General features: G+C 50.4%; 26 non-coding genes and 3 pseudogenes across 26 annotated transcripts; all 29 read right to left on the bottom strand.

Moving 5' to 3' along the window:
• Positions 1-67: 67 nt before the first annotated feature.
• LOC130136525 (5S ribosomal RNA) lies at positions 68-186 on the bottom strand. The gene has a single exon (XR_008815377.1). It is a non-coding gene; the product is annotated as a 5S ribosomal RNA (ribosomal RNA).
• Positions 187-562: 376 nt separating this feature from the next.
• On the bottom strand, positions 563-681 carry LOC130136524 (5S ribosomal RNA). Its single transcript, XR_008815376.1, has one exon. It is a non-coding gene; the product is annotated as a 5S ribosomal RNA (ribosomal RNA).
• Positions 682-1,057: 376 nt separating this feature from the next.
• On the bottom strand, positions 1,058-1,176 carry LOC130136523 (5S ribosomal RNA). Its single transcript, XR_008815375.1, has one exon. It is a non-coding gene; the product is annotated as a 5S ribosomal RNA (ribosomal RNA).
• Positions 1,177-1,553: 377 nt separating this feature from the next.
• LOC130136512 (5S ribosomal RNA) lies at positions 1,554-1,672 on the bottom strand. Its single transcript, XR_008815373.1, has one exon. It is a non-coding gene; the product is annotated as a 5S ribosomal RNA (ribosomal RNA).
• A 374-nt stretch (positions 1,673-2,046) lies between these two features.
• LOC130136540 (5S ribosomal RNA) lies at positions 2,047-2,166 on the bottom strand. The gene has a single exon (XR_008815392.1). It is a non-coding gene; the product is annotated as a 5S ribosomal RNA (ribosomal RNA).
• Positions 2,167-2,541: 375 nt separating this feature from the next.
• On the bottom strand, positions 2,542-2,660 carry LOC130136501 (5S ribosomal RNA). Its single transcript, XR_008815372.1, has one exon. It is a non-coding gene; the product is annotated as a 5S ribosomal RNA (ribosomal RNA).
• A 375-nt stretch (positions 2,661-3,035) lies between these two features.
• Positions 3,036-3,155, bottom strand: LOC130136539 (5S ribosomal RNA). Its single transcript, XR_008815391.1, has one exon. It is a non-coding gene; the product is annotated as a 5S ribosomal RNA (ribosomal RNA).
• Positions 3,156-3,531: 376 nt separating this feature from the next.
• Positions 3,532-3,648, bottom strand: LOC130136311 (5S ribosomal RNA). The gene has a single exon (XR_008815282.1). It is a non-coding gene; the product is annotated as a 5S ribosomal RNA (ribosomal RNA).
• Positions 3,649-4,024: 376 nt separating this feature from the next.
• On the bottom strand, positions 4,025-4,143 carry LOC130136529 (5S ribosomal RNA). The gene has a single exon (XR_008815381.1). It is a non-coding gene; the product is annotated as a 5S ribosomal RNA (ribosomal RNA).
• A 377-nt stretch (positions 4,144-4,520) lies between these two features.
• Positions 4,521-4,639, bottom strand: LOC130136490 (5S ribosomal RNA). Its single transcript, XR_008815371.1, has one exon. It is a non-coding gene; the product is annotated as a 5S ribosomal RNA (ribosomal RNA).
• A 366-nt stretch (positions 4,640-5,005) lies between these two features.
• Positions 5,006-5,124, bottom strand: LOC130136479 (5S ribosomal RNA). The gene has a single exon (XR_008815369.1). It is a non-coding gene; the product is annotated as a 5S ribosomal RNA (ribosomal RNA).
• A 376-nt stretch (positions 5,125-5,500) lies between these two features.
• LOC130136530 (5S ribosomal RNA) lies at positions 5,501-5,619 on the bottom strand. Its single transcript, XR_008815382.1, has one exon. It is a non-coding gene; the product is annotated as a 5S ribosomal RNA (ribosomal RNA).
• A 376-nt stretch (positions 5,620-5,995) lies between these two features.
• On the bottom strand, positions 5,996-6,114 carry LOC130136468 (5S ribosomal RNA). The gene has a single exon (XR_008815368.1). It is a non-coding gene; the product is annotated as a 5S ribosomal RNA (ribosomal RNA).
• A 367-nt stretch (positions 6,115-6,481) lies between these two features.
• On the bottom strand, positions 6,482-6,599 carry LOC130136542 (5S ribosomal RNA). Its single transcript, XR_008815394.1, has one exon. It is a non-coding gene; the product is annotated as a 5S ribosomal RNA (ribosomal RNA).
• Positions 6,600-6,974: 375 nt separating this feature from the next.
• On the bottom strand, positions 6,975-7,092 carry LOC130136296 (5S ribosomal RNA). The gene has a single exon (XR_008815267.1). It is a non-coding gene; the product is annotated as a 5S ribosomal RNA (ribosomal RNA).
• A 377-nt stretch (positions 7,093-7,469) lies between these two features.
• Positions 7,470-7,588, bottom strand: LOC130136456 (5S ribosomal RNA). Its single transcript, XR_008815367.1, has one exon. It is a non-coding gene; the product is annotated as a 5S ribosomal RNA (ribosomal RNA).
• Positions 7,589-7,963: 375 nt separating this feature from the next.
• LOC130136445 (5S ribosomal RNA) lies at positions 7,964-8,082 on the bottom strand. Its single transcript, XR_008815366.1, has one exon. It is a non-coding gene; the product is annotated as a 5S ribosomal RNA (ribosomal RNA).
• Positions 8,083-8,458: 376 nt separating this feature from the next.
• On the bottom strand, positions 8,459-8,576 carry LOC130136541 (5S ribosomal RNA). The gene has a single exon (XR_008815393.1). It is a non-coding gene; the product is annotated as a 5S ribosomal RNA (ribosomal RNA).
• A 372-nt stretch (positions 8,577-8,948) lies between these two features.
• LOC130136302 (5S ribosomal RNA) lies at positions 8,949-9,066 on the bottom strand. Its single transcript, XR_008815273.1, has one exon. It is a non-coding gene; the product is annotated as a 5S ribosomal RNA (ribosomal RNA).
• Positions 9,067-9,442: 376 nt separating this feature from the next.
• Positions 9,443-9,558, bottom strand: LOC130136367 (5S ribosomal RNA). Its single transcript, XR_008815339.1, has one exon. It is a non-coding gene; the product is annotated as a 5S ribosomal RNA (ribosomal RNA).
• A 372-nt stretch (positions 9,559-9,930) lies between these two features.
• Positions 9,931-10,046, bottom strand: LOC130136404 (5S ribosomal RNA; annotated as a pseudogene).
• A 377-nt stretch (positions 10,047-10,423) lies between these two features.
• LOC130136315 (5S ribosomal RNA) lies at positions 10,424-10,540 on the bottom strand. The gene has a single exon (XR_008815287.1). It is a non-coding gene; the product is annotated as a 5S ribosomal RNA (ribosomal RNA).
• Positions 10,541-10,912: 372 nt separating this feature from the next.
• Positions 10,913-11,031, bottom strand: LOC130136384 (5S ribosomal RNA). Its single transcript, XR_008815356.1, has one exon. It is a non-coding gene; the product is annotated as a 5S ribosomal RNA (ribosomal RNA).
• An 883-nt stretch (positions 11,032-11,914) lies between these two features.
• LOC130136339 (5S ribosomal RNA) lies at positions 11,915-12,032 on the bottom strand. Its single transcript, XR_008815311.1, has one exon. It is a non-coding gene; the product is annotated as a 5S ribosomal RNA (ribosomal RNA).
• Positions 12,033-12,404: 372 nt separating this feature from the next.
• LOC130136458 (5S ribosomal RNA) lies at positions 12,405-12,518 on the bottom strand (annotated as a pseudogene).
• Positions 12,519-12,901: 383 nt separating this feature from the next.
• LOC130136534 (5S ribosomal RNA) lies at positions 12,902-13,020 on the bottom strand. The gene has a single exon (XR_008815386.1). It is a non-coding gene; the product is annotated as a 5S ribosomal RNA (ribosomal RNA).
• Positions 13,021-13,393: 373 nt separating this feature from the next.
• LOC130136377 (5S ribosomal RNA) lies at positions 13,394-13,511 on the bottom strand. Its single transcript, XR_008815349.1, has one exon. It is a non-coding gene; the product is annotated as a 5S ribosomal RNA (ribosomal RNA).
• A 374-nt stretch (positions 13,512-13,885) lies between these two features.
• LOC130136488 (5S ribosomal RNA) lies at positions 13,886-14,000 on the bottom strand (annotated as a pseudogene).
• Positions 14,001-14,375: 375 nt separating this feature from the next.
• Positions 14,376-14,494, bottom strand: LOC130136385 (5S ribosomal RNA). Its single transcript, XR_008815357.1, has one exon. It is a non-coding gene; the product is annotated as a 5S ribosomal RNA (ribosomal RNA).
• Positions 14,495-14,566: the final 72 nt, after the last annotated feature.

Raw genomic sequence — 14,566 nt, 5'->3', positions numbered from 1 at the left:
CGCGCCGCTCGACAAAATCTCGACCCGGCAAAAGGCGATCGTTAAATAAAAAGAAAAACGAAAAAGAGGGGTGCAACACGAGGACTTCCCAGGAGGTCACCCATCCTAGTACTACTCTCGCCCAAGCACGCTTAACTTCGGAGTTCTGATGGGATCCGGTGCATTAGTGCTGGTATGATCGCACCCGTCATGTTACGCATTGCAAATGCATTTGAAGCAAAGCCCTTCCTCTTCTCAAGAATTGTATTGGGACTTCTATTTCCGGTTTTTTTACGACCCGTCGCGCAATTACCGGATAATTAACGGGATACCGCTTGGGAACGAACAAGTGAGCAAAAAGAAACGTTTCTCGGAAAACCTCGAAATTCCCGCGTTTACGAGCACAGCTTTTGTTCCGGATGGACTCACGGGGCCCGTAAGCACTTTTCGGAAAGCCGTGGGCCCCGTCTCGCTCGCGAACACCTTCGTGATTCGTCTCGCCCCGGCAAGATAACGCGCCGCTCGACAAAATCTCGACCCGGCAAAAAGGCGATCGTTAAATAAAAAGAAAAAACGAAAAAGAGGGGTGCAACACGAGGACTTCCCAGGAGGTCACCCATCCTAGTACTACTCTCGCCCAAGCACGCTTAACTTCGGAGTTCTGATGGGATCCGGTGCATTAGTGCTGGTATGATCGCACCCGTCATGTTACGCATTGCAAATGCATTTGAAGCAAAGCCCTTCCTCTTCTCAAGAATTGTATTGGGACTTCTATTTCCGGTTTTTTTACGACCCGTCGCGCAATTACCGGATAATTAACGGGATACCGCTTGGGAACGAACAAGTGAGCAAAAAGAAACGTTTCTCGGAAAACCTCGAAATTCCCGCGTTTACGAGCACAGCTTTTGTTCCGGATGGACTCACGGGGCCCGTAAGCACTTTTCGGAAAGCCGTGGGCCCCGTCTCGCTTCGCGAACACCTTCGTGATTCGTCTCGCCCCGGCAAGATAACGCGCCGCTCGACAAAATCTCGACCCGGCAAAAAGGCGATCGTTAAATAAAAAGAAAAACGAAAAAGAGGGGTGCAACACGAGGACTTCCCAGGAGGTCACCCATCCTAGTACTACTCTCGCCCAAGCACGCTTAACTTCGGAGTTCTGATGGGATCCGGTGCATTAGTGCTGGTATGATCGCACCCGTCATGTTACGCATTGCAAATGCATTTGAAGCAAAGCCCTTCCTCTTCTCAAGAATTGTATTGGGACTTCTATTTCCGGTTTTTTTACGACCCGTCGCGCAATTACCGGATAATTAACGGGATACCGCTTGGGAACGAACAAGTGAGCAAAAAGAAACGTTTCTCGGAAAACCTCGAAATTCCCGCGTTTACGAGCACAGCTTTTGTTCCGGATGGACTCACGGGGCCCGTAAGCACTTTTCGGAAAGCCGTGGGCCCCGTCTCGCTTCGCGAACACCTTCGTGATTCGTCTCGCCCCGGCAAGATAACGCGCCGCTCGACAAAATCTCGACCCGGCAAAAAGGCGATCGTTAAATAAAAAGAAAAAACGAAAAAGAGGGGTGCAACACGAGGACTTCCCAGGAGGTCACCCATCCTAGTACTACTCTCGCCCAAGCACGCTTAACTTCGGAGTTCTGATGGGATCCGGTGCATTAGTGCTGGTATGATCGCACCCGTCATGTTACGCATTGCAAATGCATTTGAAGCAAAGCCCTTCCTCTTCTCAAGAATTGTATTGGGACTTCTATTTCCGGTTTTTTTACGACCCGTCGCGCAATTACCGGATAATTAACGGGATATTGCTTGGGAACGAACAAGTGAGCAAAGAAACGCTTTCTCGGAAAACCTCGAAATTCCCGCTGTTTACGAGCACAGCTTTTGTTCCGGATGGACTCACGGGGCCCGTAAGCACTTTTCGGAAAGCCGTGGGCCCCGTCTCGCCGCGAACACCTTCGTGATTCGTCTCGCCCCGGCAAGATAACGCGCCGCTCGACAAAATCTCGACCCGGCAAAAAGGCGATCGTTAAATAAAAAGAAAAACGAAAAAGAGGGGTGCAACACGAGGACTTCCCCAGGAGGTCACCCATCCTAGTACTACTCTCGCCCAAGCACGCTTAACTTCGGAGTTCTGATGGGATCCGGTGCATTAGTGCTGGTATGATCGCACCCGTCATGTTACGCATTGCAAATGCATTTGAAGCAAAGCCCTTCCTCTTCTCAAGAATTGTATTGGGACTTCTATTTCCGGTTTTTTTACGACCCGTCGCGCAATTACCGGATAATTAACGGGATACCGCTTGGGAACGAACAAGTGAGCAAAAAGAAACGTTTCTCGGAAAACCTCGAAATTCCCGCGTTTACGAGCACAGCTTTGTTCCGGATGGACTCACGGGGCCCGTAAGCACTTTTCGGAAAGCCGTGGGCCCCGTCTCGCTTCGCGAACACCTTCGTGATTCGTCTCGCCCCGGCAAGATAACGCGCCGCTCGACAAAATCTCGACCCGGCAAAAAGGCGATCGTTAAATAAAAAGAAAAACGAAAAAGAGGGGTGCAACACGAGGACTTCCCAGGAGGTCACCCATCCTAGTACTACTCTCGCCCAAGCACGCTTAACTTCGGAGTTCTGATGGGATCCGGTGCATTAGTGCTGGTATGATCGCACCCGTCATGTTACGCATTGCAAATGCATTTGAAGCAAAGCCCTTCCTCTTCTCAAGAATTGTATTGGGACTTCTATTTCCGGTTTTTTTACGACCCGTCGCGCAATTACCTGATAATTAACGGGATACCGCTTGGGAACGAACAAGTGAGCAAAAAGAAACGTTTCTCGGAAAACCTCGAAATTCCCGCGTTTACGAGCACAGCTTTTGTTCCGGATGGACTCACGGGGCCCGTAAGCACTTTTCGGAAAGCCGTGGGCCCCGTCTCGCTTCGCGAACACCTTCGTGATTCGTCTCGCCCCGGCAAGATAACGCGCCGCTCGACAAAATCTCGACCCGGCAAAAAGGCGATCGTTAAATAAAAAGAAAACGAAAAAGAGGGGTGCAACACGAGGACTTCCCCAGGAGGTCACCCATCCTAGTACTACTCTCGCCCAAGCACGCTTAACTTCGGAGTTCTGATGGGATCCGGTGCATTAGTGCTGGTATGATCGCACCCGTCATGTTACGCATTGCAAATGCATTTGAAGCAAAGCCCTTCCTCTTCTCAAGAATTGTATTGGGACTTCTATTTCCGGTTTTTTTACGACCCGTCGCGCAATTACCTGATAATTAACGGGATACCGCTTGGGAACGAACAAGTGAGCAAAAGAAACGTTTCTCGGAAAACCTCGAAATTCCCGCGTTTTCGAGCACATGCTTTTGTTCCGGATGGACTCACGGGGCCCGTAAGCACTTTTCGGAAAGCCGTGGGCCCCGTCTCGCTTCGCGAACACCTTCGTGATTCGTCTCGCCCCGGCAAGATAACGCGCCGCTCGACAAAATCTCGACCCGGCAAAAAGGCGATCGTTAAATAAAAAGAAAAACGAAAAAGAGGGGTGCAACACGAGGACTTCCCAGGAGGTCACCCATCCTAGTACTACTCTCGCCCAAGCACGCTTAACTTCGGAGTTCGATGGGATCCGTGCATTAGTGCTGGTATGATCGCACCCGTCATGTTACGCATTGCAAATGCATTTGAAGCAAAGCCCTTCCTCTTCTCAAGAATTGTATTGGGACTTCTATTTCCGGTTTTTTTACGACCCGTCGCGCAATTACCGGATAATTAACGGGATACCGCTTGGGAACGAACAAGTGAGCAAAAAGAAACGTTTCTCGGAAAACCTCGAAATTCCCGCGTTTACGAGCACAGCTTTTGTTCCGGATGGACTCACGGGGCCCGTAAGCACTTTTCGGAAAGCCGTGGGCCCCGTCTCGCTTCGCGAACACCTTCGTGATTCGTCTCGCCCCAAGAAGATAACGCGCCGCTCGACAAAATCTCGACCCGGCAAAAAGGCGATCGTTAAATAAAAAGAAAAACGAAAAAGAGGGGTGCAACACGAGGACTTCCCATGAGGTCACCCATCCTAGTACTACTCTCGCCCAAGCACGCTTAACTTCGGAGTTCTGATGGGATCCGGTGCATTAGTGCTGGTATGATCGCACCCGTCATGTTACGCATTGCAAATGCATTTGAAGCAAAGCCCTTCCTCTTCTCAAGAATTGTATTGGGACTTCTATTTCCGGTTTTTTTACGACCCGTCGCGCAATTACCGGATAATTAACGGGATACCGCTTGGGAACGAACAAGTGAGCAAAAAGAAACGTTTCTCGGAAAACCTCGAAATTCCCGCGTTTACGAGCACAGCTTTTGTTCCGGATGGACTCACGGGGCCCGTAAGCACTTTCGGAAAGCCGTGGGCCCCGTCTCGCTTCGCGAACACCTTCGTGATTCGTCTCGCCCCGGCAAGATAACGCGCCGCTCGACAAAATCTCGACCCGGCAAAAAGGCGATCGTTAAATAAAAAGAAAAAACGAAAAAGAGGGGGTGCAACACGAGGACTTCCCAGGAGGTCACCCATCCTAGTACTACTCTCGCCCAAGCACGCTTAACTTCGGAGTTCTGATGGGATCCGGTGCATTAGTGCTGGTATGATCGCACCCGTCATGTTACGCATTGCAAATGCATTTGAAGCAAAGCCCTTCCTCTTCTCAAGAATTGTATTGGGACTTCTATTTCCGGTTTTTTTACGACCCGTCGCGCAATTACCGGATAATTAACGGGATACCGCTTGGGAACGAACAAGTGAGCAAAGAGAAACAAAACCTCGAAATTCCCGCGTTTACGAGCACAGCTTTTGTTCCGGATGGACTCACGGGGCCCGTAAGCACTTTTCGGAAAGCCGTGGGCCCTGTCTCGCTCGCGAACACCTTCGTGATTCGTCTCGCCCCGGCAAGATAACGCGCCGCTCGACAAAATCTCGACCCGGCAAAAAGGCGATCGTTAAATAAAAAGAAAAACGAAAAAGAGGGGTGCAACACGAGGACTTCCCAGGAGGTCACCCATCCTAGTACTACTCTCGCCCAAGCACGCTTAACTTCGGAGTTCTGATGGGATCCGGTGCATTAGTGCTGGTATGATCGCACCCGTCATGTTACGCATTGCAAATGCATTTGAAGCAAAGCCCTTCCTCTTCTCAAGAATTGTATTGGGACTTCTATTTCCGGTTTTTTTACGACCCGTCGCGCAATTACCGGATAATTAACGGGATACCGCTTGGGAACGAACAAGTGAGCAAAAAGAAACGTTTCTCGGAAAACCTCGAAATTCCCGCGTTTACGAGCACAGCTTTTGTTCCGGATGGACTCACGGGGCCCGTAAGCACTTTTCGGAAAGCCGTGGGCCCCGTCTCGCTTCGCGAACACCTTCGTGATTCGTCTCGCCCCGGCAAGATAACGCGCCGCTCGACAAAATCTCGACCCGGCAAAAAGGCGATCGTTAAATAAAAAGAAAAACGAAAAAGAGGGGTGCAACACGAGGACTTCCCAAGAGGTCACCCATCCTAGTACTACTCTCGCCCAAGCACGCTTAACTTCGGAGTTCTGATGGGATCCGGTGCATTAGTGCTGGTATGATCGCACCCGTCATGTTACGCATTGCAAATGCATTTGAAGCAAAGCCCTTCCTCTTCTCAAGAATTGTATTGGGACTTCTATTTCCGGTTTTTTTACGACCCGTCGCGCAATTACCGGATAATTAACGGGATACCGCTTGGGAACGAACAAGTGAGCAAAAAGAAACGCTTTCTCGGAAAACCTCGAAATTCCCGCGTTTACGAGCACAGCTTTTGTTCCGGATGGACTCACGGGGCCCGTAAGCACTTTTCGGAAAGCCGTGGGCCCCGTCTCGCTTCGCGAACACCTTCGTGATTCGTCTCGCCCGGCAAGATAACGCGCCGCTCGACAAAATCTCGACCCGGCAAAAAGGCGATCGTTAAATAAAAAGAAAAACGAAAAAGAGGGGTGCAACACGAGGACTTCCCAGGAGGTCACCCATCCTAGTACTACTCTCGCCCAAGCACGCTTAACTTCGGAGTTCTGATGGGATCCGGTGCATTAGTGCTGGTATGATCGCACCCGTCATGTTACGCATTGCAAATGCATTTGAAGCAAAGCCCTTCCTCTTCTCAAGAATTGTATTGGGACTTCTATTTCCGGTTTTTGAATACTCGTCGCGCAATTACCGGATAATTAACGGGATACCGCTTGGGAACGAACAAGTGAGCAAAAAGAAACGTTTCTCGGAAAACCTCGAAATTCCCGCGTTTTGCTTTTGTTCCGGATGGACTCACGGGGCCCGTAAGCACTTTTCGGAAAGCCGTGGGCCCCGTCTCGCTTCGCGAACACCTTCGTGATTCGTCTCGCCCCGGCAAGATAACGCGCCGCTCGACAAAATCTCGACCCGGCAAAAAAGGCGATCGTTAAATAAAAAGAAAACGAAAAAGAGGGGTGCAACACGAGGACTTCCCAGAGGTCACCCATCCTAGTACTACTCTCGCCCAAGCACGCTTAACTTCGGAGTTCTGATGGGATCCGGTGCATTAGTGCTGGTATGATCGCACCCGTCATGTTACGCATTGCAAATGCATTTGAAGCAAAGCCCTTCCTCTTCTCAAGAATTGTATTGGGACTTCTATTTCCGGTTTTTTACGACAGGCCCGTCGCGCAATTACCGGATAATTAACGGGATACCGCTTGGGAACGAACAAGTGAGCAAAAGAAACGTTTCTCGGAAAACCTCGAAATTCCCGCTTACGAGCACAGCCTTTGTTCCGGATGGACTCACGGGGCCCGTAAGCACTTTTCGGAAAGCCGTGGGCCCCGTCTCGCTTCGCGAACACCTTCATGATTCGTCTCGCCCTGAAAGATAACGCGCCGCTCGACAAAATCTCGACCCGGCAAAAAGGCGATCGTTAAATAAAAAGAAAAACGAAAAAGAGGGGTGCAGCACGAGGACTTTCAGGAGGTCACCCATCCTAGTACTACTCTCGCCCAAGCACGCTTAACTTCGGAGTTCTGATGGGATCCGGTGCATTAGTGCTGGTATGATCGCACCCGTCATGTTACGCATTGCAAATGCATTTGAAGCAAAGCCCTTCCTCTTCTCAAGAATTGTATTGGGACTTCTATTTCCGGTTTTTTTACGACCCGTCGCGCAATTACCGGATAATTAACGGGATATTGCTTGGGAACGAACAAGTGAGCAAAATGATACGCTTCTCGGAAAACCTCGAAATTCCCGCGTTTACGAGCACAGCTTTTGTTCCGGATGGACTCACGGGGCCCGTAAGCACTTTTCGGAAAGCCGTGGGCCCCGTCTCGCTTCGCGAACACCTTCGTGATTCGTCTCGCCCCCGGCAAGATAACGCGCCGCTCGACAAAATCTCGACCCGGCAAAAAGGCGATCGTTAAATAAAAAGAAAAACGAAAAAGAGGGGTGCAACACGAGGACTTCCCAGGAGGTCACCCATCCTAGTACTACTCTCGCCCAAGCACGCTTAACTTCGGAGTTCTGATGGGATCCGGTGCATTAGTGCTGGTATGATCGCACCCGTCATGTTACGCATTGCAAATGCATTTGAAGCAAAGCCCTTCCTCTTCTCAAGAATTGTATTGGGACTTCTATTTCCGGTTTTTTTACGACCCGTCGCGCAATTACCGGATAATTAACGGGATACCGCTTGGGAACGAACAAGTGAGCAAAAGAAACGCTTTCTCGGAAAACCTCGAAATTCCCGCCATTTGAGCACAGCCTTTGTTCCGGATGGACTCACGGGGCCCGTAAGCACTTTTCGGAAAGCCGTGGGCACCCTCACCGCTACGCGAACACCTTCGTGATTCGTCTCGCCCCGGCAAGATAACGCGCCGCTCGACAAAATCTCGACCCGGCAAAAAGGCGATCGTTAAATAAAAAGAAAACGAAAAAGAGGGGTGCAACACGAGGACTTCCCAGGAGGTCACCCATCCTAGTACTACTCTCGCCCAAGCACGCTTAACTTCGGAGTTCTGATGGGATCCGGTGCATTAGTGCTGGTATGATCGCACCCGTCATGTTACGCATTGCAAATGCATTTGAAGCAAAGCCCTTCCTCTTCTCAAGAATTGTATTGGGACTTCTATTTCCGGTTTTTTTACGAACCCGTCGCGCAATTACCGGATAATTAACGGGATACCGCTTGGGAACGAACAAGTGAGCAAAAGAAACGCTTCTCGGAAAACCTCGAAATTCCCGCATTTACGAGCACAATTTTCTTTTGTTCCGATGGACTCACGGGGCCCGTAAGCACTTTTCGGAAAGCCGTGGCCCCGTCTCGCTCGCGAACACCTTCGTGATTCGTCTCGCCCGGCAAGATAACGCGCCGCTCGACAAAATCTCGACCCGGCAAAAAGGCGATCGTTAAATAAAAAGAAAAACGAAAAAGAGGGGTGCAACACGAGGACTTCCCAGAGGTCACCCATCCTAGTACTACTCTCGCCCAAGCACGCTTAACTTCGGAGTTCTGATGGGATCCGGTGCATTAGTGCTGGTATGATCGCACCCGTCATGTTACGCATTGCAAATGCATTTGAAGCAAAGCCCTTCCTCTTCTCAAGAATTGTATTGGGACTTCTATTTCCGGTTTTTTTACGACCCGTCGCGCAATTACCTGATAATTAACGGGATACCGCTTGGGAACGAACAAGTGAGCAAAAAGAAACGCTTCTCGGAAAACCTCGAAATTCCCGCTTTACGAGCACAGCCTTTTGTTCCGGATGGACTCACGGGGCCCGTAAGCACTTTTCGAAAGCCGTGGCCCCGTCTCGCTCGCGAACACCTTCGTGATTCGTCTCGCCCCGGCAAGATAACGCGCCGCCGACAAAATCTCGACCCGGCAAAAAGGCGATCGTTAAATAAAAAGAAAAACGAAAAAGATGGGTGCAGCACGAGGACTTTCAGGAGGTCACCCATCCTAGTACTACTCTCGCCCAAGCACGCTTAACTTCGGAGTTCTGATGGGATCCGGTGCATTAGTGCTGGTATGATCGCACCCGTCATGTTACGCATTGCAAATGCATTTGAAGCAAAGCCCTTCCTCTTCTCAAGAATTGTATTGGGACTTCTATTTCCGGTTTTTTTACGAATCCGTCGCGCAATTACCGGATAATTAACGGGATACCGCTTGGGAACGAACAAGTGAGCAAAGAAACGCTTTCTCGGAAAACCTCGAAATTCCCGCCATTTACGAGCACAGCCTTTTGTTCCGGATGGACTCACGGGGCCCGTAAGCACTTTTCGGAAAGCCGTGGCCCCGTCTCGCTTCGCGAACACCTTCGTGATTCGTCTCGCCCCGGCAAGATAACGCGCCGCTCGACAAAATCTCGACCCGGCAAAAAGGCGATCGTTAAATAAAAAGAAAACGAAAAAGAGGGGTGCAACACGAGGACTTCCCGGAGGTCACCCATCCTAGTACTACTCTCGCCCAAGCACGCTTAACTTCGGAGTTCGATGGGATCCTGGCATTAGTGCTGGTATGATCGCACCCGTCATGTTACGCATTGCAAATGCATTTGAAGCAAAGCCCTTCCTCTTCTCAAGAATTGTATTGGGACTTCTATTTCCGGTTTTTTTACGACCCGTCGCGCAATTACCGGATAATTAACGGGATACCGCTTGGGAACGAACAAGTGAGCAAAAGAAACGCTTTCTCGGAAAACCTCGAAATTCCCGCCATTCGTAGCACAGCCTTTTGTTCCGGATGGACTCACGGGGCCCGTAAGCACTTTTCGGAAAGCCGTGGCCCCGTCTCGCTCGCGAACACCTTCGTGATTCGTCTCGCCCGGCAAGATAACGCGCCGCCGACAAAATCTCGACCCGGCAAAAAGGCGATCGTTAAATAAAAAGAAAACGAAAAAGAGGGGTGCAACACGAGGACTTCCCGGAGGTCACCCATCCTAGTACTACTCTCGCCCAAGCACGCTTAACTTCGGAGTTCGATGGGATCCTGCATTAGCGGCCGGTATGATCGCACCCGTCATGTTACGCATTGCAAATGCATTTGAAGCAAAGCCCTTCCTCTTCTCAAGAATTGTATCGGGACTTCTATTTCCGGTTTTTTTACGAACCCGTCGCGCAATTACCTGGATAATTAACGGGATACCGCTTGGGAACGAACAAGTGAGCAAAGAAACGCTTTCTCGGAAAACCTCGAAATTCCCGCCATTTGAGCACAGCCTTTTGTTCCGGATGGACTCACGGGGCCCGTAAGCACTTTTCGGAAAGCCGTGGGCCCTGCCTCGCCTCGCGAACACCTTCGTGATTCGTCTCGCCCCGGCAAGATAACGCGCCGCTCGACAAAATCTCGACCCGGCAAAAAGGCGATCGTTAAATAAAAAGAAAAACGAAAAAGAGGGGTGCAACACGAGGACTTCCCAGAGGTCACCCATCCTAGTACTACTCTCGCCCAAGCACGCTTAACTTCGGAGTTCGATGGGATCCGGTGCATTAGCGCCGGTATGATCGCACCCGTCATGTTACGCATTGCAAATGCATTTGAAGCAAAGCCCTTCCTCTTCTCAAGAATTGTATTGGGACTTCTATTTCCGGTTTTTTTACGACCCGTCGCGCAATTACCGGATAATTAACGGGATACTGCTTGGGAACGAACAAGTGAGCAAAGAAACGCTTCTCGGAAAACCTCGAAATTCCCGCGCCATTTGAGCACAGCCTTTTGTTCCGGATGGACTCACGGGGCCCGTAAGCACTTTTCGGAAAGCCGTGGCCCCGTCTCGCTCGCGAACACCTTCGTGATTCGTCTCGCCCGGCAAGATAACGCGCCGCTCGACAAAATCTCGACCCGGCAAAAAGGCGATCGTTAAATAAAAAGAAAACGAAAAAGAGGGGTGCAACACGAGGACTTCCCCAGAGGTCACCCATCCTAGTACTACTCTCGCCCAAGCACGCTTAACTTCGGAGTTCGATGGGATCCGCGCATTAGTGGGCCGGTATGATCGCACCTGGCTATGTTACGCATTGCAAATGCATTTGAAGCAAAGCCTCTTCCTCTTCTCAAGAATTGTACGACTTCTCTATTTCCTGCTTTTTTACGAATTCGTCGCGCAATTACCGGATAATTAACGGGATACCGCTCGGGGAAACTGCACAAGTGAGCAAAGAAACGCTTTCTCGGAAAAAACCTCGAAATTCCTGCCATTTGAGCACAGCCTTTTGTTCCGGATGGACTCACTGGGCCCGGTAGCGCCCCTTTTCTTGAAAGCCGTTGGCCCTGTCAGCTTTCGCGAACACCTTCGTGATTCGTCTCGCCCCTAAGCAAGATAACGCGCCGCTCGACAAAATCTCTAATCTCGGCAAAAAGGCGATCGTTAAATAAAAAGAAAAAACTAAAAAGAGGGGTGCAACACTCTTAGGACTTCCCAGAGAGGTCACCCATCCTAGTACTACTCTCGCCCAAGCACGCTTAACTTCGTGAGTTCCGATGGATCCTATGCACAAGGCCTGTATGATCGCACCCGTCATGTTACGTATTGCAAATGCATTTGAAGCAAAGCCTTCCTCTTCTCAAGAATTGTATTGGGGACTTCTATTTCCGGTTTTTTTACGACCCGTCGCGTAATTACCGGATAATTAACGGGATACCGCTTGGGAACGAACAAGTGAGCAAAAAGAAACGCTTCTGGAAAACCTCGAAATTCCCGCTACATGAGCACAGCTTTGTTCCGGATGGACTCACGGGGCCCGTAAGCACTTTTCGGAAAGCCGTGGCCCCGTCTCGCTCGCGAACACCTTCGTGATTCGCTCCTCGCCCCGGCAAGATAACGCGCCGCTCGACAAAATCTCGACCCGGCAAAAAGGCGATCGCAATAAAAAGAAAACGAAAAAGAGGGGTGCAACACGAGGACTTCCCAGGAGGTCACCCATCCTAGTACTACTCTCGCCCAAGCACGCTTAACTTCGGAGTTCGATGGATCCCGGTGCATTACCGCCGGTATGATCGCACCCGTCATGTTACGCATTGCAATGCATTTGAAGCAAAGCCCTTCCTCTTCTCAAGAATTGTATCGGGACTTCTATTTCCGGTTTTTTACGAATTCGTCGCAATTACTCTGATAATTAACTGGATACCGCTTGGGAAACGAACAAGTGAGCAAAGAAACGTTTCGGAAACCTCGAAATTCCCGCTAAGCACGAGCACAGCTTTTGTTCCGGATGGACTCACTGGGCCCGTAAGCACTTTTCGAAAGTCAGGCCCCGCTCGTCGCTCGCGAACACCTTCGTGATTCGTCTCGCCCGGCAAAGATAACGCGCCGCTCGACAAAATCTCGACCCTACAGGCAAAAAGGCGATCGTTAAATAAAAAGAAAACGAAAAAGAGGGGTGCAACACGAGGACTTCCTGTGAGGTCACCCATCCTAGTACTACTTCGCCCAAGCACGCTTAACTTCTGAGTTCGGCGGGATCCGCATTAGTGCCGGTATGATCGCACCCGGGCCATGTTACGCATCGCAAATGCATTTGAAGCAAAGCCCTTTCCTCTTCTCAAGAATTGTATTGGGACTTCTATTTCCGGTTTTTTTACGAATCCGTCGCGCAATTACCGGATAATTAACGGGATACCGCTTTGGGAACGAACAAGTGAGCAAAAGAAACGCTTCTCGGAAAACCTCGAAATTCCCGCTATGCATTTGAAGGCACAGCCTTTTGTTCCTGATGGACTCACTGGCCCGTAAGCACTTTTCGGAAAGCCGTGGCCCCGCCTTCGCTCGCGAACACCTTCGTGATTCGTCTCGCCCCAAGAAGATAACGCGCCGCTCGACAAAATCTCGACCCGGCAAAAAGGCGATCGTTAAATAAAAAGAAAACGAAAAAGAGGGGTGCAACACGAGGACTTCCCAGGAGGTCACCCATCCTAGTACTACTCTCGCCCAAGCACGCTTAACTTCGGAGTTCTGATGGGATCCGGTGCATTAGCGCTGGTATGATCGCACCCGTAATGTTACGCATTGCAAATGCATTTGAAGCAAAGCCCTTCCTCTTCTCAAGAATTGTATCGGGACTTCTATTTCCGGTTTTTTACGAATTCGTCGCTGCAATTACCTGGATAATTAACGGATACCGCTCAGGGAACGAACAAGTGAGCAAAAGAAACGCTTTCGGAAAACCTCGAAATTCCCCAAGCTATTTGAGCACATGCCTTTTGTTCCGATGGACTCACGGGGCCCGTAAGCACTTTTCGGAAAGCCGTGGCCCCGCTTCGCTCGCGAACACCTTCGTGATTCGCCTCGCCCTGGCAAGATAACGCGCCGCCGACAAAATCTCGACCCGGCAAAAGGCGATCGTTAAATAAAAAGAAAACGAAAAGAGGGGTGCAACACGAGACTTCCCAGAGGTCACCCATCCTAGTACTACTCTCGCCCAAGCACGCTTAACTTCGGAGTTCTCGATGGGATCCGGTGCATTAGCCGCTGTATGATCGCACCCGTCATGTTACGCATTGCAAATGCATTTGAAGCAAAGCCCTTCCTCTTCTCAAGAATTGTATTGGGACTTCTATTTCCGGTTTTTTTACGACCCGTCGCAAGCAATTACCGATAATTAACTGATACCGCTTGGGAACGAACAAGTGAGCAAAAGAAACGCTTTCTCGGAAAACCTCGAAATTCCCGCCATTTACGAGCACATGCCTTTGTTCCGGATGGACTCACGGGGCCCGTAAGCACTTTTCGGAAAGCCGTGGCCCCGGCTTCGCTCGCGAACACCTTCGTGATTCGTCTCGCCCGGCAAGATAACGCGCCGCTCGACAAAATCTCGACCCGGCAAAAAGGCGATCGTTAAATAAAAAGAAAACGAAAAAGAGGGTGCAACACGAGGACTTCCCAGAGGTCACCCATCCTAGTACTACTCTCGCCCAAGCACGCTTAACTTCGAGTTCGATGGGATCCCATGGCATTAGCTGGTATGATCGCACCCGTCATGTTACGCATTGCAAATGCATTTGAAGCAAAGCCCTTCCTCTTCTCAAGAATTGTATTGGGACTTCTATTTCCGGTTTTTTTACGAACCGTCGCGCAATTACCGGATAATTAACCCGGATACCGCTTGGGAACGAACAAGTGAGCAAAGAAACGCTTCGGAAAACCTCGAAATTCCCGCCACATTTGAGCACAGCCTTTTGTTCCGGATGGACTCACGGGGCCCGTAAGCACTTTTCGGAAAGCCGTGGCCCCGCCTCGCTCGCGAACACCTTCGTGATTCTGTCTCGCCCCGGCAAGATAACGCGCCGCCGTCGACAAAATCTCGACCCGGCAAAAAGGCGATCGTTAAATAAAAAGAAAACGAAAAAGAGGGGTGCAACACGAGGACTTCCCCAGAGGTCACCCATCCTAGTACTACTCTCGCCCAAGCACGCTTAACTCGGAGTTCCGATGGGATCCGTAAGCATTAGCGCTGGTATGATCGCACTGCCATGTTACGCATTGCAAATGCATTTGAAGCAAAGCCCTTCCTCTTCTCAAGAATTGTATCGGGACTTCTAT

Source organism: Syzygium oleosum, unplaced genomic scaffold (genome assembly GCF_021117445.2).
Source record: "Syzygium oleosum isolate NSW1041296 unplaced genomic scaffold, Sole_v2.1 Sole_v2.45, whole genome shotgun sequence".
NCBI lineage: Eukaryota > Viridiplantae > Streptophyta > Magnoliopsida > Myrtales > Myrtaceae > Syzygium > Syzygium oleosum.
The sequence above is the reverse complement of the archived record's forward strand: the minus strand, read 5'-3'. Positions and strand labels throughout refer to the sequence as shown.